The sequence below is a fragment of the Coregonus clupeaformis genome, chromosome 5 (assembly GCF_020615455.1).
Source record: "Coregonus clupeaformis isolate EN_2021a chromosome 5, ASM2061545v1, whole genome shotgun sequence".
NCBI classification, from domain to species: Eukaryota; Metazoa; Chordata; class Actinopteri; order Salmoniformes; family Salmonidae; genus Coregonus; species Coregonus clupeaformis.
Window position 1 is genome coordinate 11,051,642 of NC_059196.1, and position 24,744 is coordinate 11,076,385.

Sequence of the window (24,744 nt, forward strand, 5' to 3'; positions counted from 1 at the left end):
AGTTCCTTGCCACCTCGTCCAGGTGGGCTTTCACCCTCTCCTTATTCTTCCTCACTTCTTCCTTACTCTCTGCTTTTCTAGCTCTGAGCAGTTATTTTACTCTGTTCTTCTCCAACAAGTCTCTTTCTTTCCTCTCCTTTTTCTCCTTCTTTGACCTGACTCTCTGGCAGTGGAGACCCGTCATTCAGAGCCCCACCTGTTTTGAACCCCACCTGTTATTTGTTGTTGCCTGTTTTGCATGTTATTTTGGCATTAATACGTATCACATATCAGTTAGCGAACAATGTAAAAAAAATCATTGAGTTAATAAAGCTGCATACAAACATGGTCTCTTTTTTGCTTTCTTGAGTAAGGCAGCTCCAAAATGCAGGTGTTTCAGCCTAGCTCAGTGCTTTCTGTGGTGGGGCAGCCAGCTGAAAATACGGAGCGTAAGGGTTGGTAATGTTCTCTAGTTGCGCCGTGATTGGCTCAGTGTTCTGTCACTCATGGGGACACTACGTCACTGCAAAATCTACAGGGAGAGCTCTTAAATTCAAGCCCCTTGGGTGCTGACATAGATTTACATTAGAAGTGCCCATCCAAGAAGGCTCAGGTCATTGGCCACAGATAAAATGACGTCAAATCACGTTATATCTACCATAGCTTTGATTGGACTGATCATTTCAACATCATACTTTCAAAATCTTAGCTAGCAAGCTAGACAAGCAGTCCTCGTCATGAATCAAGTCGACAATCTACTGGCAAATCCTTTTCAATCCTTGAAGATAAATTATTGATAAAATGTATCGGTGCTCATCGGCCATTGGACATAAATATTACATAACAAGTTGGAAATCGCAAATTCAACAATGAGTGGTTTGGAAGGAATCAGTGGCTAACTAACTGCTAGCGTTGCAAAGCAATCACTAGCCTGCTATTCAGTGGAGTGGGTGTGTGGTCCAAGTCTGGGTTTAAGGGTCTCTTTTCCAAGCTTAAAAGGATGAACATTCACATGCAACACCATGGGCCAGAAAAGGTTGAATACATTGGCCATGCTGTCAATCCAGCATGACTTCTGCCGCGTTCAAAACAACTGGAAACTCGGAACTGGGAAATGTCAGACTTCAGTGAGTTCAAGACAACTGGGAACTCGGTAAAAAATGAGCTCCGACTGGGAAAATACATTTTTAACGGTCATCCAACTCGGGAACTCGGGTCTCTATCTAGAGCTCCGACCTGAAGATTACTGACGTCATTATTCAACCTTGTTTTTTTTCTGTGTTCCCAGCTGTCTTGAAAGTACCATAAATCCAGAGAATGCCAGACTGTGATGACAAAGTTTAATTTCATTTCATTTCATTTTTTAGTCATTTAGCAGACGCTCTTATCCAGAGCGACTTACAGTTAGTGAGTGCATACATTATTGTTTTTCATACCCCCTGTGGGAATTGAACCCACAACCCTGGCGTTGCAAACGCACATGCTCTATCAACTGAGCTACATCCCTGCCGGCCATTCCCTCCCCTACCCTGGACGACACTTAATGACAAAATTTGCCCACGAAGGACCGCCGTGCCACCTTCCTATTCAAGTGAGCACAACAAGGTGAGTCCAAAAATGTCTTGTATGCTGCTGCATAAATGATGTAATATGCCAGGGAGATATGTATACTGTAGCTAAGAAAGTAATACTAAGTGTATGTTGTGTAGTAAGCTGTTAGTAGCCCATGTGCCTCACCCTAATAATTTGGTCCCTTTCTCCCTCATAACTTAGCCTACTGTTCTGACTTGGTGGTGCACATGTATCCTATAGCCTATTTTAGAGAAATGTCATCATCGAATATTGTAAGAGCTTTCATTGTCTGCTTATATGCCCCGTTATTTATCCAACGGTTCTGACTTGTTGTACAGGGAGAATACTGTAAGAACGGCCCATGTTCTGAATTCTGTCGCTGTACACTTCCAAAGTGCTGAACAAATAGTTATATTGACTACGTCCATCTTAGCTTGCTCATTAATGTCTTAATCAAAATTATGGATTGCCTCTTATCCGCTCATCATTCCCTTATGCCATACTTTGTACATCTCAATTGTCAGTAGAAAGCACATTTGTTTAAGACAAGTCAGCCATATCAGTTATGTTTTTTAAAAAGGCAGTAAATGAGGCTGAATGAACAGTTTCTCTGCTAGACAAGGCTCCGCTGATAGCCAGGTGTAGCAGTGGTAAGGATTCACTCCATGGTGCTGAAAAGAAAGCTCTGCTTTTGGGACAGCTTTATGTAGGCCCTAACAGTTTGTGGGCACCGTTTGTCACCGTTATAGTGCAATTCATGTATTGTTTAGTGTTGTGTTGTGTAGTGGCTTTGCTGGCATGCATCCCAAAATGTTTTTGCTTTGTTTGCCCCACCAAGATTGACATGCTAAAATCTCCACTGCTTATGTCTTATTCAGGGGAGCTGGGTCCGCACTGGCTACCCCGTAATTCGCACACTGCCACGGTGGTGTAATGAGATGAGCTTCAACTTGGTCAATGTAATGCAGATCCTTATTGGCCCAGAGAAACGGGAAGAGAAATATCCGGTTTTGTAATTGGCTGGTTGTAAACTGATTCGCGCCAAATTGGATTTATCCATTGCAGAACTAAACAAATATGAATGAGTTTATAATTTTCTGTTGTATAAATCGTTTGCTGTATGCTATTATTGGTTTTGAATATGCTGATTTCAGATATGACTAATTGGTCAATATGTAAACCGTTGCAGTAGCCTAGTGTAGTAGTAGTAGTCTGACATGTAGATCTAGGTGATAAGGAAGACAACCCTCCAATACTTTGTAGATATTTACGATGTTGAGTATATTTTTCACCTCAGTACTAATGGCATCTAAAAGGAACCATGGCATGGGTCTATAATAACTGCTCCTTTGTGTACTTAAAAGTGGAGATGTATCAATAATTCGTAATTACATTTGTGTGTCATATGAAGGTGGTAACAATATTGCAATATTCAGTGAGACCTAACAATTTTCTGTATGTGGATCTTTATCTTAGTCATCGACATAACAGACCCTAGACCAGTTATTGAGAGGAAATGAGGAGGAAATGTCAAAGAAGAAATTTGCTGGAGTGTCTAGTCTTTTCTTTCTTTCATTTATTTGCAAACAAAAAAGTCAGGACAACATTTGGATCAGTAGAATATGCAGTCCACCCAAATAAAATCCACATGGTCTTATTAATGTGCTCCCTCTTGTGGAGACAACTTGCATCATGGAACCACAAACAAGTGCACATGTTAAACTCTAAGTACTGAACTACAACCATCATCACAATTTATGAGGAGGGTAAAACTGGTTTCACCATACGTTGATTACATTTAGGATACAGTACAAAGTTTTTTTTTTACAGATGAAAAAAAGGTTCCAAGTACCTCAATTATAAAAAATGAAACCTTTAATTATCAGTGTTGTCTTTATGCAGGTAAACCATATCAGATATTTTGTAGCCAGTGTCCCTCCAGTCAGGATCTACTGTACCAGTCACGGTGGTCCAACATGTTCCGGGAAGCCTGTGCCCATGTGGCCCCATCTTTCCTGCCTTGGTAGTGCTCAAGTCCATGTTCCTGTGGCACAGGTTTCCACTGTGGCATCAGCACACAAGCATTTATCCACCAGGTTTAGCAAGAACATGGGAAACAGTGGGCATCGTAGAGGTCTGCCGTGGCACAGGCAGCTACGCAGATGGATCAGCTGACTCAGGATCCAGATCAGCCCCTGTTTATGATGACAAATAGGGCATTGAAGAGGGTGTAGATACAGCATACCTCCAGGAGCATGAGGAAGCAGTTAGCCACCTGCTAGCCTCCACTGGGGGCTCCTCGGTAGGACTCTTCCTGGCTGCTCACCATGTCCCGAAGCCCACCGTCTGAAGGCCATGAAGCAGAAGTACAGGGACTCGATGTATCTCCAGCCCTGCATGGCTGAGTAGATAGTGTACGCACCACACGCCAACACCAGGGCAGCAGCATGAGAGTGACAGAATACACAAAGGGCCTCCACCCCTCTTTCCCACCATCCATGTCTCTTTCCTCTCCTCCATCCTCGGGTTGGTTGCTGTTGCCCCCTAGCCTGATTTTGTTGTGTGTTCTCCTCCGGTGGCACCATCGCACAAGCCCAACATGGTGATGACCCTCTCCAGGAAGAGGTTGAAGAAGAGGATGGTGGCAGAGCAGCCCAGCAGGCCGTAGATTACCAGGAGGACTTTGCCCTCTGTGGTGGATGAGGTCGTCATCCCAAAACCTGTCAGAGAGGGAAACGGAAAGAGAGAGAGATAGACGGAGAGAGAGAATTTCATCTGTGAGAGAAATCACACTTCAGACATGATCTCTGTTATTTTATAAACTGGGTGGTTCGAGCCATGATTGCTGATTGGCTGACATATATATATTGTATACCACGGGTATGACAAAACATTTATTTTTACTGCTCTAATTACATTGGTAACCAGTTTATAATAGCAATAAGGCACCTCTGGGGTTTGTGATATAAGGCCAATATACCACGGCTAAGGGCTGTGTCCAGGCACTCCGCGTTGCGTCGTGTGTAAGGACAGCCCTTAGCCGTGGTATATTGGCCATATACCACAACTCCTCAGGCCTTATTGCTTAAATATGTCAGGTCATTTTGATAAGATTTTGAAACTTAATCTCAGAAATCACACTATTCCAATCATCCCTGTAAAGGCAATTGTTGGAGTCAGAGGTCAAAGAATGTCAGGGTTGTGTGATTGTATTTCGTCATCAAACATAATCAGTTCACATAACAATTCAATATTCACTGCATCCACAGCCTAAAAGTGCAAATGCTGTGTCAGTTTCTTTCGGTCAGCAAGTCAACCCCATCTCTTTCTTCTGGATAGTCATTCCCAAGCTATGCTGAAGCAGTTCCTCCTTTAGCAGATAATTTGGAGATCATTCATCCAAATTGAGTCTCTGTTAAACTGTTTTCCTAATAGATGCTTTGACACACACCTTGCAAGTAGAGTATATATCTACTGCTTTCCTATACATGCTTAGAAAAAAAGGTGCTATCTAGAACCAACAAGGGTTCTTCGGCTGTCCCCATAGAAGAACCCTTTTTGGTTCCAGGTAGAAATATTTTGGTTCCATGTAGAACCCTTTTGAGTTTCATGTAGAACCCTTTCCACAGAGGGTTCTCCTATGGGGACAGGCGAAGAACCCTTTTGTAAAAGAGTGTCGAGTAAGTAGACTGAGTCTTTGACAGCATCTGAGGTGTGTATGTCTACTCCCTGACTCTCCAGGATGCTGTCAGTGAATTTACTTTTTTATCAACACAGCTTATCTTTACCTCCATAATCACCTTTTATTGTCAGTTTATAACCCTCGCAAGCTCAAATTAGCTTCTTGTCCCTGAATTTATTCAAGGGATAGTGGCGCTATGCTTTCCCCCTACCCACAGTAGTGGTATGCCCTACTCTTATTTGTAATGGATCTAGAAAATAGGATACAGTATTTTCATTAGTCTCTAAAACAGCATGAAATTACATTTGACATGTAGGCTTATGCGTTCCTGTCTACGTTCTGTTTCAAACAATTTGTGTGAAACAAAAGATGTGGTGCTCAAAACATTGTATTTTCGCTAGAGAGCATAGATCTGCTGTGCTAGAACTGTTTTAGAATAGTGTCACATTTCACTTCGAGACACTATTGGTCAGAGCTTTGTACATCATACAGGAAGAGGCTGTGTGGTCCACTTTAGAACGGTGTGATTAACTGGGAATGTGTCCAAGGAGTCAGACCATCTCTCACAACAAGCCTGGAAGGAAACATATGAAAGATGCCTTCTCTCTCATTTCTTGCAAAGTTCTCCACTAAATTGTTTCTGCCACAAGTTTTTTCCATTTCCATTCTTTAATCATTACAGTACCACTCGTGTACTATTTTTGGACCACTTCAGAATTCCGACAATTTCAAGCAATGTTTTGGCCCGGTGTGAACCGATTACTTTGATGTACAGTAATTTCATTGTGGTTTCTGAGGCTCCGCTAACATATCCTATCGCTTTCTTCAATCACCTAAAGATCAGTGATTACCTTATCGAAGAGAGGGAAGGAAGGATGCTTTTTTTAACCAAACCCTCGAGAGACCATCACATCAGTTCCTTCCATTATTTTCAGCATATTTTCAGGAACACTATAATTATAAGACTATAATTTGTTCGTAGTGTATGCAATTGTTTGCCCTATAACAGTTTTGTTTGATGGTTGTTTATGTAGAATTGAACTGAACCAAATCTTCTATGTCTTTCATACAGCAGTTCTGTTATCATGCAGGTGCCAGCATGGCTGTGGCCTCCCACCCAACCATGTAAAATAATCAGATTGTGCTGAAAGGGTTACACCTCGATTTAAACAGTTGTTCAGCCTTATCCATATAGGAGATATCTCTTTATCTCAACTAGGAGAGAGCATCAGCAAGACTCTTAAAACAAACAATAGAGAGGTAATGTCATGTCGCTTCGATACAGACTGTTTCATGTCAATACATGCTTTGTGTGTTTGGTAACCTAAACAAAATACTTGATATACTAAGAAAATGTATATATGAGTGCATTATAAGAAAAAAAGGTCAATGTTACAATTAATTAATTAATTCCCACCAAAATGCCTGAACTCCATTCATTATTTGTCTATGCTAGTACAATATTTGATGTGCTATATCTCAGTCAATATCTGATGGATTAAAAAAATTCAAAGTTTGGAGTATGTTCATCCATTGTCCTGTTGCATTTTTATTATAATAGTTTTTTATTAACCTTTTGAACAATTCTTATGACTGTTGCTATGTTGACACATGCTCCTCTGTCTTCTCTGACAAGTGTGCCTTGTAAAAAGCATACAGATTTCAGATAAAAAGCTAATAAATACTGACTGAAAATAGCTGTCCATCCAACCTGACAGAGCTTGAGAGGATCTGCAGAGAAGAATGGGAGAAACTCCCCAAAGACAGGTGTGCCAAGCTTGTAGCGTCATACCCAAGATGACTCGAGGCTGTAATCGCTGCCAAAGGTGCTTCAACAAAGTACTGAGTAAATGGTCTGAATACTTATGTAAATGTAATATTTCCGTTTTTTGCAAAAAAATATACAAACCTGTTTTTGCTTTGTTATTATGGGGTATTGTGTGTAGATTGATGAGGGGGAAAAAAACAATTTAATCCATTTTAGAATAAGGCTGTAACGTAACAAAATGGACCCCCCCTCCCAACCACATTTGTTGATGTATGGTGAAGTCACACACCTACACACAAATGCTTGTTTAAAAAAGTAGCTTTATTTCCTGCCATTTCACAATATGGTGCAATCACTTCACAGACAGGTTTACGCCTACGATGTTAGTGTCACATTGAAAAAAAATAGTTAACTTTCAGTGAAGAAATAGCATCAGTATGGAATAGCCATTATTAAGACAATAAAATTGCATTAACATTAAAGGAATGTTTATGATAATAACAGAAAACACCCAGACAAACATAATAAAATATGTCTTATCCTGAGATATGACTCATGAGAGACCATAAACTGTATTGCCTCAAAACATGGTTAAAATTATCATTTTGAGCACCTGGAGAGGATGGAATGGAGAGGGGAGGAATGATCGCTGAGATCAGAGATTCATTTTATGTGGTCTGAGAAAGGTATTTTCACCCAGATGTAAGTGTTGCCCGGCACCAGTTCAGGGGAACTGCAGTGGTTGGGTAATGTGAGGTAGTGAGAGGAAGGCAGGGCGTTGACATGGCCACATACATACAATACAATGTGATGACTGCTGAACAAAACTGGTAATCTGTAATAAATATGGACTGCCCTTTCACCTACATATTTGGTGCATTATGGCCTTCTTGAGAAATGTTCAAGGAAAACCCCAACATTTGAGTAGAGATATAAAACAGCTGTTTAATGCTGGTTCCTCCCATGTGTGCTATGTGGGAAAGGGGGATACCTGGTCAGTTGTACAACTGAATGCATTCAAATGTGTCTTCCGCATTTATCCCAACCCTTCTGAATCAGAGAGCTGCCTTAATCGACGTCATTGGCGCCTGGGGAGCAGTATCTTATTTGGTGGCAGAGCACCTAATTTTCCACAAGAACTCGCACACGTGTCTCATTTAAGATTTGATATTTCATTTAAGAAAGCTTTCTGGAGTCTCATTGAATGCATTTCCAATGTCTCCCTCACATGTGTTTCTCTGTCTGTGTGTTTATAAAGAACACACAAAAGATGCACACCCAGTCTGAGAAAGTGGGAAAATACTTTCCACAGTACGTAATTACGAGGTTCATCATATGGTTGAAGGCCAAATAGCAATCTGATCTGACATCACTGACCTTTTCCACAACACTTAGAATGGGGTTGGGTCCTGGTTAGGATCTGTGAGCCACAGCACAGCTGGGTGAGTGGGTCATAGGCCCTACACCCACAGCAATCTGACACCAGCTGGCTCACATTCAGAGTCAGCCTACCTGCATCGGTTGAATCACAGATAACACACAAAATATCAATTCAAACTTGGGAGATGCTGAGAAAAATTATGTTTTCAATCCATTTACCAGGTTTAAGTGAATAGATGCAGTGGGATACTGCTAGGAGACATGACTCTGTCACCTTCACAACAGGAAGCCTGGGTGAGGTTGAAGGCCCTGTTTCCACAGCAGGACAGCCCTGCCCCTTTATGCAGTACTTTATCACAGGAAGTGTAATCTAGTACGTCATATTTCAGCCCGCCGCAGAAGTGATCTCTGGGAGACCTGAAAGGCAGAGGCTCATCTTCATGTCTAGAGGGCATTTTCTATATCTATGGGCAGCAGATACAGTGGTGTGAAAAAGTGTTTGCCCCCTTCCTGATTTCTTATTTGTTTGCATGTGTCACACTTAAATGTTTCAGATCAAACACATTTCAATATTAGTCAAAGATAACACATGTAAACACAAAATGCAGTTTTGAAATTAAGATTATTATTAAGGGAAAACAAAATCCAAACCCACATGGCCCTGTGTGAAAAAGTGATTGCCCCCTACAACCTAATAACTGGTTGGGCCACCCTTAGCAGCAACAACTGCAATCAAGCGTTTGCAATAACTTGCAATGAGTCTTTTAAAGCACTGTGGAGGAATTTTGGCCCACTCATCTTAGCAGAATTGTTGTAATTCAGCCATATTGGAGGGTTTTCGAGCATGAACTGCCTTTTTAAGGTCATGCCACAGCATCTCAATAGGATTCAAGTCAGGACTTTGACTAGGCCACTCCAAAGTCTTCATTTTGTTTTTCTTCAGCCATTCAGAGGTGGACTTGCTGGTGTGTTTTGGATCATTGTCCTGCTGCAGAACCCAAGTTCGCTTCAGCTTGAGGTCACGAACTGATGGCCGGACATTCTCCTTCAGGATTTTTTGGTAGAAAGCAGAATTCATGGTTCCATTTATCACAGCAAGTCTTCCAGGTCCTGAAGCAGCAAAACAGGCCCAGACCATCACACTACCACCACCATATTTTACTGTTGGTATGATGTTATTTTTCTGAAATGCGGTGTTACTTTTACGCCAGATGTAATGGGACACACACCTTCCAAAAAGTACAACTTTTGTCTTGTCAGTCCACAGAGTATTTTCCCAAAGGTCTTGGGGATCATCAAGATGTTTTCTGGCAAAAATGAGACGAGCCTTAATGTTATTTCTGCTCAGCAGTGGTTTTTGTCTTGGAACTCTGCCATGCAAGCCATTTTTGCCCAGTCTCTTTCTTATGGTGGAGTCATGAACATGGACCTTAACTGAGGCAAGTGAGGCCTGCAGCTCTTTGGATGTTGTTGTGGGGTCTTTTGTGATCTCTTGGATGAGTCGTCGCTGCGCTCTTGGGGTAATTTTGCTTGGCCGGCCACTCCTGGGAAGGTTCACCACTGTTCCATGTTTTCGCCATTTGTGGATAATGGCTCTCACTATGATTCGCTTTAGAAATGGATTTATAACCTTTTCTAGACTGATGGATCTCAATTACTTTCTTTCTCATTTGTTCATACCGAGATCCAAAGAAATTCAGGATGTCTAGCTTTTGAGGATCTTTTGGTCTACTTCACTTTGTCAGGCAGGTCCTATTTAAGTGATTCCTTGATTGAGAACAGGTGTGGCAGTAATCAGGCCTGGGTGTGGCTAGAGGAATTGAACTCAGGTATGATAAACCACAGTCGAGTTGTGTTATAACAGGGGGGGCAAACACTTTTTCACACAGGGCCATGTAGGTTTGGATTTTGTTTTCCCTTAATAATAACAACCTTCATTTCAAAACTGCATTTTGTGTTTACTTGTGTTATCTTTGACTAATATTTAAATGTGTTTGATGATCTGAAACATTTAAGTGTGACAAACATGCAAACAAATAAGAAATCAGGAAGGGGGCAAACACTTTTTCACACCACTGTATACTAGACATAGACATAGAGTGGAGTCATAATGCTCACACATACAGAGTCACATCATGATGACACATCTTAATTAAAGAAAGGTAGTAGGATGAATTTGCCCCTAAACACTGATCTAAGGTCAGTTTTACATATTCCCACTAAAGAGCTGGGCCCAAGGGTAGCTTCTACCCAGAGCACAGATAATAAGGGTACTTGCTACACTCACCTGCCGTAGAACTTCCCAGCATGGGCAGAGACTGGAATTCCAAAACGATTGACCTGCCCTGTGAAACATGGAACATCCCCACATCAAGACAGTGACCTGACTACGTATTCTGTGAAAAGCTCTATCTCAGGTCATGAGGAATGCTATTAATCTAAGCGTGATATCGTTCACTAAGAAAATAATCCTACTGTAAGTTGCTTTATAGTTCAAGCAAATTAAAGCAATGAATCATTTATTATTTTAAAATCGCATTTTACAACTGCCTATCAGTGACTGAAGTTGATGGGATAAAACGCATATAGATAATTCTATGATAAAATGCCTGAAAAACTGAGTAAGGTATACCTTACTCAATATATTGTCAGGAAACAATGGTACAGTGGGGAGAACAAGTATTTGATACACTGCCGATTTTGCAGGTTTTCCTACTTACAAAGCATGTCGAGGTCTGTAATTTTTATTATAGGTACACTTCAACTGTGAGAGACGGAATCTAAAACAAAAATCCAGAAAATCACATTGTATGATTTTTAAGTAATTAATTTGCATTTTATTGCATGACATAAGTATTTGATACATCAGAAAAGCAGAACTTAATATTTGGTACAGAAACCTCTGTTTGCAATTACAGAGATCATACGTTTCCTGTAGGTCTTGACCAGGTTTGCACACACTGCAGCAGGGATTTTGGCCCACTCCTCCATACAAACCTTCTCCAGATCCTTCAGGTTTTGGGGCTGTCGCTGGGCAATACGGACTTTCAGCTCCCTCCAAAGATTTTCTATTGGGTTCAGGTCTGGAGACTGGCTAGGCCACTCCAGGACCTTGAGATGCTTCTTACGGAGCCACTCCTTAGTTGCCCTGGCTGTGTGTTTCGGGTCATTGTCATGCTGGAAGACCCAGCCACGACCCATCTTCAACGCTCTTACTGAGGGAAGGAGGTTGTTGGCCAAGATCTCGCGATACATGGCCCCATCCATCCTCCCCTCAATACGGTGCAGCCGTTCTGTCCCCTTTGCAGAAAAGCATCCCCAAAGAATAATGTTTTCACCTCTATGCTTCACGGTTTGGATGGTGTTCTTGGGGTTGTACTCATCCTTCTTCTTCCTCCAAACACGGCGAGTGGAGTTTAGACCAAAAAGCTCAATTTTTGTCTCATCAGACCACATGACCGTCTCCCATTCCTCCTCTGGATCATCCAGATGGTCGTTGGCAAACTTCAGACGGGCCTGGACATGCGCTGGCTTGAGCAGGGGGACCTTGCGTGCGCTGCAGGATTTTAATCTATGACGGCGTAGTGTGTTACTAATGGTTTTCTTTGAGACTGTGGTCACAGCTCTCTTCAGGTCATTGACCAGGTCCTGCCGTGTAGTTCTGGGCTGATCCCTCACCTTCCTCATGATCATTGATGCCCCACAATGTGAGATCTTGCATGGAGCCCCAGACCGAGGGTGATTGACCGTCATCTTGAACTTCTTCCATTTTCTAATAATTGCGCCAACAGTTGTTGCCTTCTCACCAAGCTGCTTGCCTATTGTTCTGTAGCCCATCCCAGCCTTGTGCAGGTCTACAATTGTATCCCTGATGTCCTTACACAGCTCTCTGGTCTTGGCCATTGTGGAGAGGTTGGAGTCTGTTTGATTGAGTGTGTGGACAGGTGTCTTTTATACAGGTAATGAGTTCAAACAGGTGCAGTTAATACAGGTAATGAGTGGAAAACAGGAGGGCTTCTTAAAGAAAAACTAACAGGTCTGTGAGAGCCGGAATTCTTACTGGTTGGTAGGTGATCAAATACTTATGTCATGCAATAAAATGCAAATTAATTACTTAAAAATCAAACAATGTGATTTTCTGGATTTTTGTTTGATAACAATTACAGACCTGTACAAGCTTTGTAAGTAGGAAAACCTGCAAAATCGGCAGTGTATCAAATACTTGTTCTCCCCACTGTATATCTATGGTTAGCGGTCCCTAAAGTTCTCTGCAGCTCAATAGAAGTTATTTGAATTCAAAATTCTTTTTGGGCTTAATATCCCCAAAGCTCAATAAACCACACAGTAGTATGCCAGAGAAGGCTATACTGTTTAGAGCAGTGGTTCCCAACCAGGGGTACTAGGACCCCTGGGGCTATTTGGCCAATCCACAGGTGGTACTTGAGAAGACTCAGGAGACCATAGGACTACTGGTAAAATGCACATGAGGGGGTACTTCAGGGGTACTCCGGGCAGAGCAAAATTCAGTTGGTGGTACAATAACTGAAAAGGTTTGGGAACCACTGGTTTAGAGCTGGGTTTCTTAAATTATGGTTTGGGACCCAAAGTGGGCCCTGAGCATGTGAGTGATGGGTCGAGAGTTATGAGTAAACATTTATAATCACACACTATTTCTTCTTAATTTGGGTCGTTCGAGAAAAGTACATTTCTCATTTGGGTCTTGAGTGGTGGTTCGTCGCTCCAGTGCCTTGCCGTTCACCTTTGCACCCTTGGGCCAGACTGCACTCAATCATTGGACCTACTGAAGAGATGAGTCTTCAGTAAAGAAGAGCCATTGGGCTAACACTGACAACGGTGTACAGATCCCTGATCGAAAGTGTTCTCACTTTTAACATCCCCTTCTAGTAATGGGAACCTCTCAGTTATGAACAAGCCAGCAAAACAATCTGCAGTAAACAGTCTCAACTCCAAGAACTGTACACACATAACATCACAAGGAAAGCACTCCAGGTCTTCATTGACAACACCAACCCACTGCACGCATCCTTCCAAATGCCGCCGTCCGGTCAGCAGTAATTAATTTGTAAATCTGCAGGTGCCGGAACAAAATGTGAGCATGAGAGGGGGTGACTTGGGGGGTGGGGGACATTTTTAGGAGGAAAAAATGCAACTTTATAATAGAGCATTGCGTGCATATCATCACATTTGCAAAGAGGCATAGAGTAGTCAAAGAGCAGAGCCGCTAACAGAAGTTGCACACATGGGGAACATTTTTAGTAGCTTAGTTTCTGGGAAAATATGTGGCCTTTTATAAATGCATTTCATGCAATTCTACGTAATTTAACCTGACTAGAGACTTAAGCAGAATATTTTTTTTTATACAGCACACATCGGAAATGACAGGCTACTTTGACACTGACAAATCAACCTGGTGTCAGAGCATATTGGATTATTCTGTACATAAATCCAAGACACTCCATTTAGTATGATATGTTACTATGTATGGTATGTATTAATTTGTGGATGTCTATCACCCATTTCGTATGACATATATGGAATTACAATTCGAATTTGCAAAACATACAATATAATATTAAGAATTTGCTAAACATACTGTATGTTGCGAATTTGTAAAATGTGTGATATGTTACGAATTCTAGCTAGGTGGCTAATGTTAGCTAGGTTAGGGGTTAGGGTTAGGATTAGAGGATGGTTTGGATAAAGTGTTAAGGTTAGGCTTAGGGGAAGGGTTAGCTAACATGCTTAGTAGTTGCAAAGTGGCACAGTGGCACAGTGGTCTAAGGCACTGCATCGCAGTGCTAACTGTGTCACTAGAGATCCTGGTTTGAATCCAGGCTCTGTCGCAGCCGGCTGCGACCGGGAGACTCATGGGTGGCGCACAATTGGCCCAGCGTCGTCCAGGGGAGGGAATGGCCGGCAGGGATGTAGCTCAGTTGATAGAGCATGGCGTTTGCAACGCCAGGGTTTACATTTTAGTCATTTAGCAGACGCTCTTATCCAGAGCGACTTACAGTTAGTGAGTGCATACATTATTTTTTATTTTTTCATACTGGCCCCCCGTGGGAATCGAACCCACAACCCTAGTGTTGCAAACGCCATGCTCTACCAACTGAGCTACATCCCTGCCGGCCATTCCCTCCCCTACCCTGGACGACGCTGGGCCAATTGTGCGCCGCCCCATGGGTCTCCCGGTCGTGGCCGGCTACGACAGAGCCTGGATTCGAACCAGGATCTCTAGTGGCACAGCTAGCACTGCGATGCAGTGCCCTAGACCACTGCGCCACTCGGGAGTTGTGGGTTCACGTCCCACGGGGGGCCAGTATAAAAAATATATATATATATTCACTAACTGTAAGTCGCTCTGGATAAGAGCGTCTGCTAAATGACTAAAATGTAAAAAGTAATAAGTAGTTGAAAAGTTGCTAATTAGCTAAAATGCTAAAGGTGTCCCTGATGAGATTTGAACTCGCATCCTTTGGGTTGCTAGACTTTCGTTTTATACAACCACTCATACTTGTCATGGATAGTTCACTTTTATTCTATATCACTCAAATATCCAATTAATGGTGACCAATATTGAGAGATACAGTGCCTTCAGAAAGTCATCATACCCCTTGACTTTTTCACATTTTTGTTGTGTTACAGCCTGAATTTAAAATTGATTAAATTGAGATTTTGTGTCACTGGCCTACACACAATACCCCATAATGGCAAAGTGAAAATATAGTTTTAGAAATGTTTACAATTTGAAATGCTGAAATGTCTTGAGTTAATAAGTATTCAACCCCTTTGTTATGGCAAGCCTAAATAAGTTGAGGAGTAAAATTTGCTTAACAAGTCACATACAGTGGGGAAAAAATTATTTAGTCAGCCACCAATTGTGCAAGTTCTCCCACTTAAAAAGATGAGAGAGGCCTGTAATTTTCATCATAGGTACACGTCAACTATGACAGATAAATTGAGGAAAATGAATGCAGAAAATCACATTGTAGGATTTTTAATGAATTTATTTGCAAATTATGGTGGAAAATAAGTATTTGGTCACCTACAAACAAGCAAGATTTCTGGCTCTCACAGACCTGTAACTTCTTCTTTAAGAGGCTCCTCTGTCCTCCACTCGTTAACTGTATTAATGGCACCTGTTTGAACTTGTTATCAGTATAAAAGACACCTGTCCACAACCTCAAACAGTCACACTCCAAACTCCACTATGGCCAAGACCAAAGAGCTGTCAAAGGACACCAGAAACACAATTGTAGACCTGCACCAGGCTGGGAAGACTGAATCTGCAATAGGTAAGCAGCTTGGTTTGAAGAAATCAACTGTGGGAGCAATTATTAGGAAATGGAAGACATACAAGACCACTGATAATCTCCCTCGATCTGGGGCTCCACGCAAGATCTCACCCCGTGGGGTCAAAATGATCACAAGAACGGTGAGCAAAAATCCCAGAACGACACAGGGGGACCTAGTGAATGACCTGCAGAGAGCTGGGACCAAAGTAACAAAGCCTACCATCAGTAACACAATACGCCGCCAGGGACTCAAATCCTGCAGTGCCAGACGTGTCCCCCTGCTTAAGCCAGTACATGTCCAGGCCCGTCTGAAGTTTGCTAGAGTGCATTTGGATGATCCAGAAGAGGATTGGGAGAATGTCATATGGTCAGATGAAACCAAAATATAACTTTTTGGTAAAAACTCATCTCGTCGTGTTTGGAGAACAAAGAATGCTGAGTTGCATCCAAAGAACACCATACCTACTGTGAAGCATGGGGGTGGAAACATCATGCTTTGGGGCTGTTTTTCTGCAAAGGGACCAGGACGACTGATCCGTGTAAAGGAAAGAATGAATGGGGCCATGTATCGTGAGATTTTGAGTGAAAACCTCCTTCCATCAGCAAGGGCATTGAAGATGAAACGTGGCTGGGTCTTTTAGCATGACAATGATCCCAAACACACCGCCCGGGCAACGAAGGAGTGGCTTCGTAAGAAGCATTTCAAGGTCCTGGAGTGGCCTAGCCAGTCTCCAGATCTCAACCCCATAGAAAATCTTTGGAGGGAGTAAAAAGTCCGTGTTGCCCAGCGACAGCCCCAAAACATCACTGCTCTAGAGGAGATCTGCATGGAGGAATGGGCCAAAATACCAGCAACAGTGTGTGAAAACCTTTTGAAGACTTACAGAAAATGTTTGACCTGTGTCATTGCCAACAAAGGGTATATAGATATATATAGATACATGGCCCCATTCATTCTTTCCCTTGTGGTCCTCTGTAGCTCAGCTGGTAGAGCACGGCGCTTGGAACGCCAAGGTAGTGGGTTCGATCCCCGGGACCACCCATACACAAAAAAAAAATGTATGCACGCATGACTGTAAGTCGCTTTGGATAAAAGCGTCTGCTAAATGGCATATTATTATTATATTATATTATTATATAACAAAGTATTGAGAAACTTTTGTTATTGACCAAATACTTATTTTCCACCATAATTTGCAAATTCATTCATTAAAAATCCTATAATGTGATTCTCTGGAAAAAAAATTCTCATTTTGTCTGTCATATTTGACGTGTACCTATGATGAAAATTACAGGCCTCTCTCATCTTTTTAAGTGGGAGAACTTGCACAATTGGTGGCTGACTAAATACTTTTTTTCCCCACTGTATATTTGTAAACAGCTGGTGCACGAAATCTAATATTAAGGAAGTCTCAAGGTTTTGCTCGCCTGAGGTAGAGTATCTCATGATAAGCTGTAGACCACACTATTTACAAAGAGTTTTCATCTATATTTTTCGTAGCTGGCACTAAGGCCACACTTAATGAGCTGTATAAGGCCTTAAGCAAAGAGGAAAACGCTCATCCAGAGGCGGCGCTCCTAGTGGCCGGGGACTTTAATGCAGGGAAACTTAAATCCGTTTTACCTAATTCCTACCAACATGTTAAATGTGCAACCAGAGGAAAAAAAACCTCTAGAACACCTTTACTCCACACACAGAGACGCGTACAAAGCTCTCCCTTGCCCTTATGGGGGGAAAAATTACAAGATGATGTTTAATACTGTTTTATGCAATAGAATACGGTTCTTAAACTCTCTCTTCTGTGTCTGTGTGAACTGAGAGGAGCCTCTGAAGCTGGGCCTGGTTAATTGATTTAGGGAAGGCTAGGTGATAAAACCAACAGCCACATTCCATTTCATGATTAATGGTGTGTGAGAGGGAGATGTCTCTGGTCTGACTGAGACTGAATTGGTGTTTGTGTAATGTAAGGTACCAGGGAGAGATGGCTCGGGTATGGATAATGTTGATAAGAACCTTGTCTTGGGGGCCAAACCCTGGTTTCCATACAATGAGAACAGTCTTCACCGCAGATACTGTCTGCTGTGAATTATTCATTTATTTCATACAAATCCTAACCTTTTGACTCATTCCACACATGTAGACTGAGAGGGTGTATCTTTTACTATAAAATATCTTTGAATTGTCTGTATGTCAGAGCTCTCAACCCAAAAGTCAAGAGTGTTGGGTTGACCAGCCTCGTTATTGCAGAGCACTCACATCATTCACTTGTGTGTGTGTGTGTGTATGGTGTGACCTGCTTTCCTTATTAATACGTTTTGAATAAAGTAATATCCTGATTGGTGGTTGACCTTGTCTCTCCTCAGTGTTGATTAGAATTTCCACGACACCCTCCATTTGACAAATCTGACCATAATTATATCCTCCTGATTCCTGCTTACAAGCAAAAACTAAAGCAGGAAGCACCAGTGACACGGTCAATAAAGAAGAGGTCATATGACGCAGATGCTAAGCTACAGGACTGTTTTGCTAGCACAGACTGGAATATGTTCCGGGATTCTTCCGATGGCATTGAGGAGTACACCACATCAGTCACTGGCTTCATCACTAAGTGCATCGATGACGTCGTCCCCACAGTGACCGTATGTACGTACCCCAACCAGAAGCCATGGATTACAGGCAACATCCACACTGAGCTAAAGGGTAGAGCTGCCGCTTTCAAGGAGCGGGACTCTAACCCGGACGCTTATAAGAAATCCCTCTATGCCCTTCGACAAACCATCAAACAGGCAAGCGTCAATACAGGACTAAGATTGAATCGTACTACACCGGCTCCGACGCTTGTCGGATGAAGCACAGCCACGAGCTGCCCAGTGACACGAGCCTACCAGATGAGCTAAATTACTTCTATGCTCGCTTCGAGGCAAGCAACACTGAAGCATGCATGAGAGCATCAGCTGTTCTGGACGACTGTGTGATCACGCTCTCCATAGCCGATGTGAGTAAGACCTTTTAAACAGGTCAACATTCACAAAGCCGCAGTGCCAGACGGATTACCAGGACGTGTACTCCTACACTATATTGCCCTCAAAGCTCATCACTAAGTTAAGGATCCTGTGACTAAACACCTCCCTCTGTAACTGGATCCTGGACATTTCCTGACGGGCCAACCCCAGGTGGTAAGGGTAGGTAACAACACATCTGCCATGCTGATCCTCAAAACGGGGGCCTCTCAGGGGTGCGTGCTCAGTCCCCTCCTGTACACCCTGTTCACCTATGACTGCATGGCCAGGCACGACTCCATAACCATCATTAAGTTTACAACAGTGGTAGGCCTGATCACCGACAACGATGAGACAGGTTATAAGGAGGAGGTCAGAGACCTGGCCGTGTGGTGCCAGGATAACTCTCTCTCTCTCTCTCTCTCTCTCTCTCTCTCTCTCTCTCTCTCTCTTTCTCTTTCTCTTTCTCTTTCTCTCTCTCTCTCTCTCTCTCTCTCGACTATGTAAACAGGCTCTCTCTCAGCAGTATGTATGCACGTCCCAGGGTGATGACATCACAATGCCCCGGCTGTGTCTGAGGTCATGGGGGCTGAGGTAGTCTCTGGCTGATGACCTCATATGGGGGTGGGAAGGTTGGGAGGGAGGCTAGATGGAGAATGAGGGTGTTATTGATGAGGGGAGGCCCAAGGGTGGCTCAGAAGGGAAGGGGGTGTGTTTGTGTGTGTCGGCAGGTGTCTCAAAAGCACAGAGGAGGGGAAGGGGTTGTAGGGAGGTGAGCTAATTGTTTGGCCGAAGGAATGGTCTGCTATTTCAGCCCAGCTGGAGGAGGGTGCTGAGCGGACTGGTGTGTGTGTGTGTGTGTGTTTGTGACTGGTGGTGTGTGTGTGTCTCTGAGCTTGTGTAGGCGGTGTTGCAGATTACATAGCAGAAAAGGATCCCTGGTTGTCCATGTTCAGCCAAACAGGGGTTACAACCATTACACCCAGAGTCAGTCTGACATTAGTTGCCATGGAGCGTTGCTATCTGCTGCTCATTGGACCAGACCCAAAATTCTGAGATCTGACCTGGGACCCGAGCGGGTCCGGGTCCTAAATTCTGACTTTTGTCTCGGATCTGGGTCGGGTCTGATATACAGTGCATTCGGAAAGCATTCAGACCCCTTTACTTTTTTCATATTTTTTTTACGTTACAGCCTTATTCTAAAATTGATTCAATTGTTTTTTCCCCTCATCAATGTACACACGATACCCCATAATGACAAAGCAAAAACTGGTTTTTAGAAATTTTAACAAATGTATTTAAAATAGAAAAAACTTAAATATTACATTTACATGCAGTGCTAGTCAAAAGTTTGGACACACCTACACATTCAAGGGTTTTTCTTTGTTTTTGCCATTTTCTATATTGTAGAATGGTGGTGAGGGCATCGAAACTATGGGGTGGCACATATGGAATCATGTAGTGGGCAAAAGAGTGTTAAACAAATCGAAATATATGTTGTGTTTTAGATTCTTCAAAGTAGCCTTGATGACAGCTTTGCACACTCTTGGCATTCTCTCAACCAGCTTCACCTGTAATGCTTTTCCAACAGTCTTGAAGGAGTTCCCACATACGCTGAGCAGTTGTTGACTGCTTTTCCTTCACTCTGCGGTCCAACTCATCCCAAACCATCTCAATTGGGTTGAGGTCTGTTGATTGTGGAGGCCATGTCATCTCCTCCCGAGTGGCACAGTGGTCTAAGGCACTGCAACGCAGTGCTAGCTGTGCCACTAGAGATCCTGGTCAAATCCAGGCTCTGTTGTAGCTGGCCGCGACCGGGAGACCCATGGGGCGGCGCACAATTGGCCCAGTGTCGTCCAGGGTATGGGGAGGGAATTCCTGACGGGCCGCCCCCAGGTGGTAAGGGTAGGTAACAACACATCTGCCACACTGATCCTCAACACGGGGGCCCCTCAGGGGTGCGTGCTCAGTCCCCTCCTGTACTCTCTGTTCACCCATGACTGCATGGCCAGGCACGACTCCAACACCATCATTAAGTTTGCCGACGACACAACAGTGGTAGGCCTGATCACCGACAACGATGAGACAGCCTATAGGGAGGAGGTCAGAGATCTGGCCGTGTGGTGCCAGGACAACAACCTCTCCCTCAACGTGACCAAGACAAAGGAGATGATTGTGGACTACAGGAAAAAAAAGAGGACTGAGCACGCCCCCATTCTCATCGACGGGGCTGTAGTGGAACAGGTTGAGAGCTTCAAGTTCCTTGGTGTCCACATCACCAACGAACTATCATGGTCCAAACACACCAAGACAGTCGTGAAGAGGGCACGACAAAGCCTATTCCCCCTCAGGAGACTAAAAAGATTTGGCATGGGTCCTCAGATCCTCAAAAAATTCTACAGCTGCACCATCGAGAGCATCCTGACTGGTTGCATCACCGCCTGGTATGGCAACTGCTTGGCCTCTGACCGCAAGGCACTACAGAGGGTAGTGCGTACGGCCCAGTACATCACTGGGGCAAAGCTCCCTGCCATCCAGGACCTCTATACCAGGCGGTGTCAGAGGAAGGCCCTCAAAATTGTCAAAGACTCCAGCCACCCTAGTCATAGACTGTTCTCTCTGCTACCGCACGGCAAGCGGTACCGGAGTGCCAAGTCTAGGTCCAAAAGACTTCTCAACAGCTTCTACCCCCAAGCCATAAGACTCCTGAACAGCTAATCATGGCTACCCGGACTATTTGCACTGCCCCCCCACCCCATCCTTTTTACGCTGCTGCTACTCTGTTAAGTATTTATGCATAGTCACTTTAACTCTACCCACATGTACATATTACCTCAACTACCTCAACTAGCCGGTGCCGCCGCACATTGACTATGCAACGGTACCCCCCTGTATATATAGCCTCCCTACTGTCACTTTATTTTACTGTATATATAGCCTCCCTACTGTCACTTTATTTTACTTCTGCTCTTTTTTTCTCAACACTTTTTTGTTGTTGTTTTATTCTTACTTTTTTGTTTAAAATAAATGCACTGTTGGTTAAGGGCTGTAAGTAAGCATTTCACTGTAATGTCTGCACCTGTTGTATTCGGCGCATGTGACCAATACAATTTGATTTGATTTGAATGGCCGGCAGGGATGTAGCTCAGTTGGTAGAGCATGGCGTTTGCAACACCAGGGTTGTGGGTTCAATTCCCACAGGGGGCCAGTGTAAAAAATAATGTATGCACTCACTAACTGTAAGTCGCTCTGGATAAGAGCGTCTGCTAAATGACTAAAATGTAAATGTAAATGTAATAACAACCTCTCCCTCAACGTGATCAAGACAAAGGAGATGTTTGTGGACTACAGGAAAAGGAGGACCGAGCACGCCCACATTCTCATCGACGGGGCTGTAGTGGAGCAGGTTGAGAGCTTCAAGTTCCTTGGTGTCCACATCACCAACAAACTATCATGGTCCAAACACACCAAGACAGTCGTGAAGAGGGCACAACAAAGCCAATTCCCCCTCAGGAGACTGAAAAGATTTGGCATGGGTCCTCAGATCCTCAAAAAGTTATACAGCTGCACCATCAAGAGCATCCTGACTGGTTGCATCACTGCCTGGTATGGCAACAACTCAGCCTCCGACCGTAAGGCACTACAGAGGGTAGTGCGTATGGCCCAGTACATCGCTGGGGCCATCCAGAACCTCTATACCAGGCGGTGTCAGGGGAAGGCCCAAAAAATGTCAATGACTCCAGCCACCCTAGTCATAGACTGTTCTCTCTGCTACCACATGGCAAGCGGTACCGGAGGGCCAAGTCTAGGTCCATAAGACTCCTGAACAGCTAATCAAATGGCTAACCGGACTATTTGCATTGCCCCCCCGCTATTTTACGCTGCTGCTATGCTCTGTTTATTATCTATGCATAGCCACTCTAACTCTACTTACGTGCACATATTACCTCAGTTACCTCGACTAACCTGTGCCCCCGCACATTGACTCTGTACTGTTACCCCCTGTATATAGCCTCGCTACTGTTATTTTACTGCTGCTCTTTAATTATTTTTTATTTTTATTTTTTACTTAACACTTATTTTTCTTAACTGCATTGTTGGTTAAGGGCTTGTAAGTAAGCATTTCACTGTTGTATTCGGCGCATGTGACAAATAAAATTTGATGTGATTTTGATGTCAAAATGGAAGTGCGTCACTGAGGTGCATTCCTGGTGTCACACCCTGGCTCTGGGGACTCTTTAATGTTGAGCCAGGGTGTTAGTTCCTATGTTTAGTTGTTCCTTGTTTTCTGTCTAGATCGTTTAGATCTATGTTGGCCAGGGTGGTTCCCGATCAGAGGCAGCTGTTGCTCGTTGTCTCTGATTGGGACCATACTTAGGCAGCCTGTTTTGCACAGTTGATTGTGGGATCTTGTTCTGTATAGGTTTGTGTTGGTGAACCTTTAGACTTCACGTATCGTTTTGTTGTCGGTGTAAAGTACTCATTAAAAGATGTACGCCTATCACGCTGCGCCTTGGTCTGCCTCTAATAACGATCGTGACACCTGGAAATGCGTCATTGAGGTGCATTCCATTGAGCCTCCACAGCCCACAGAATTCTCTCATGTCTGGGCACTGGAATTGTTTTATTTTTATCCCACTCACGTCATCTCTCAGACAGAAACATAGAAAGGAAATACTTTCCACAGTTTGATATAGTAAATGCACGAACGAACGCACACACAAACTTCAAGACATCAACACTTAAGACACGGCGGCTGGATACAGTCTGCTGTAGATAAAGTGATCTAATCGTTAGCCCTTAAGCACTATGAATTGTGCTTGTAGACAGTGAGAATCCCATGTGTTTAGGGATAAAATACCTGGCTAAGTTCAACTACAGATGTAGGATCTTAATTTGATCACCCTGTTTCAGGGCTAAGATGCAATAGATAGTATACATTACAGGATATACATATGAGACGAGTAATGCAAGATATGTAAACATTATTAAAGTGGCATTATTAAAGTGACTAGTGTTCCATTTGTTAAAGTGGCCAGTGATTTCAATAGGCAGCAGCAGCCTCTAATGTGCTAGTGATGGCTGTTTAACAGTCTGATGGCCTTGAGATAGAAGCTGTTTTTCATTCTCTCGGCCCCAGCTTTGTGGCACCTGTACTGACCTCGCCTTCTGGATGATTGCGAGGTGAACAGGCAGTGGCTCGGGTGGTAGTTGTCCTTAATGATCTTTTTGGCCTTCCTGTGACATCGGGTGCTGTAGGTGTCCTGGAGGGCAGGTAGTTTGCCCCCAGTGATGCGTTGTGCAGACCGCACCACCCTCTGGAGAGCCCTGCAGTTGTGGGCAGTGAAGTTGCCGTACCAGGCGGTGATACAGCCCGACAGGATGCTCTCAATTGTGCATCTGTAAAATGTGTGTGGGTTTTAGGTGACAGGCCAAATTTCATCAGCCTCCTGAGGTTGAAGAGACGCTGTTGCGCCTTCTTCACCACACTGTCTGTGTGGGTGGACCATTTCAGTTTGTCAGTGATATGCACACAGAGGAACTTAAAACTTTCCACCTTCGCCACTACTGTCCCGTTGATGTGGATAGGGGGGTACTCCCTCTGCTGTTTCCTGAAGTCCACGATCATCTCCTTTGTTTTGTTGACGTTGAGTGAGAGGTTATTTTCCTGAAAACACACTCCGAGAGCCCTCACCTCCTCCCTGTAGGCTGTCTCATTGTTGTTGGTAATCAAGCCTACTACTGTTGTGTCGTCTGCAAACTTGATGGTTGAGTTGGAGGCGTGCATGGCTACGCAGTCATGGGTGAACAGGGAGTACAGGATGGGACTGAGCACACACCCTTGTGGGCCCCAGTGTTGAGGATCAGTGAAGTGGAGATGTTGTTTCCTACCTTCACCACCTGGGGGCTGCCCGTCAGGAAGTCCAGGACCCAATTGCACAGGGCGGGTTTGAGACCCAGGGCCTCAAGCTTAATGATGAGCTTGGAGGGTACTATGGTGTTGAATGCTGAACTATAGTCAATGAACAGCATTCTTATATAGGTAT

At 43.6% G+C, this 24,744-nt stretch overlaps 1 pseudogene; it reads right to left on the minus strand.

Annotated features, from left to right (window-relative positions):
* Nucleotides 1-3,581: 3,581 nt before the first annotated feature.
* The window catches only part of LOC123482723, a 61,933-nt pseudogene continuing 40,770 nt past the window's right edge, over nt 3,582-24,744 (minus strand).